This window comes from Brassica oleracea, chromosome C4, assembly GCF_000695525.1.
Source record: "Brassica oleracea var. oleracea cultivar TO1000 chromosome C4, BOL, whole genome shotgun sequence".
Lineage (NCBI taxonomy): Eukaryota > Viridiplantae > Streptophyta > Magnoliopsida > Brassicales > Brassicaceae > Brassica > Brassica oleracea.
The window spans coordinates 2,751,914-2,753,602 of NC_027751.1; positions in this window are offsets into that span (position 1 = coordinate 2,751,914).

Consider the following 1,689-nt stretch of genomic DNA (forward strand, 5'->3'; position numbering starts at 1 on the left):
GATTGTGTTGATTTTTATTTGCTGGTCTCGGGCGAGTGGATGGAAGCCAAGGGTCATTCCATACTGAGATAGATGATCCTGTTCCCACCTTTTTGATTAGTCATTTGCTAACCAGAGATCTACCAGAGACAATACTACGGCAGCCATAAGATGACGAGTATGATCTAATGGGTTCCATGGGTGAAGCATTCCTGAAATATCTCCCTTTGAAAACACGAAAAAAAAGCGTGTTAGGTTTGTCCATTAATCTCCAAAATTGTTTCCCAAGCATAGTTGTATTAAAGTCTGTAAGATCCTTAAATCCCAAACCTCCATCATCCTTAGGACTACAGAGTTTGTCCCATGATTTCCAATGCATACCTCTCTTATTACCCCCTGGACTCCACCAGAATTGTGCCACAGCACTCACTAACTTCTTCATTACCGTTTTCGGGATTCGAAAGCATGACATCACATTGTTTGGCAGAGCTGTAACCACATATTTTATAATCACCTCCTTACCTCCTCTGGTGAAAAACTTAAAAGTCCATCCATTTACTATGCTATTTAACCGATCCTGAACAAATCCAAAAACTTGCACCTTTGAACCCCCCACTACTCGGTTAATAAATAATAATAAATCAGTTACCTATATAAAAACTTAAAACCTAATAAAATATGACAAATAAGAAAAGTAACTAAATATTTAATATAACATATGAATTTAATATTATTAAATCAAAATTCGTTTTTAATTATATATAAAATCCATTACAGATATTTTTAAAATTAATAAATTAGTGATTCAGCTAAAAACTAATAATAAATCAATGATTTATCTAAAAATTATAAAAACACTAAAAATAAGCAAGATTGCCTAAAAATATGGAGAACATGATAAATCAGCAAATTTACTTCTCAAATAATAGTATAGATTGTCGTTCTACGTTTATGCACATAGATTAAGAAAACATATGATTTTGTATATCTTCAAAACAAAAACACAATTACCTATACACCTAACTATATTTCAGCCGATCTATTACAATAAAGTTGACAAGTCTCACTTCTCACGAAGCCACCTCGGCAAAGAAGGTTCCTCCTTTGGACACGTGTCTTCTGTTCTCCATTCTATCGTAAATTGAAGTTTGACAAATTACGTTCGATCATGGCTTCTTATGGAGGCGTGTTTCTTTTAATTAAATGTGTGACATAATTTTCAGCCCAATAAGATACTACCTCTTCATGCTCCGTCTTCGTCCCTTCTTAATTGCGAACCTGATAAATAAAAATATCCACCTAAACCGTGAATGGGTAAAGTTATAGAATTTAATGTCGAATTCAATTGTTTGTGTAACTTCTTCCTCCAATTAAAGCTACTCATAACTCCATCTCCCCTGTCACACCTAAACGCTTCACCTCCAACCAAGCTCAGCATATATACTCCCATAATCATAAGCCTCATCTACTTCCCAATCAGGGGCGGAGGCAGATAATTTGTTTGTTGGGAGCATAAGTAAAATTGGTCAATGGATTAGGAGTATATTTGCTAAAAATAATGGGGGCATATTAAATTTATTCAATGATTAACATGAAATTTTAAAAAGTTGTTGGGGGCAAATGCCCCCCTCTCACACAATCCAATCATCTCACTAATAACCCACTACATACATTGTTTACAGGGTACAAAATATAGCTTCCAAGCTCCAC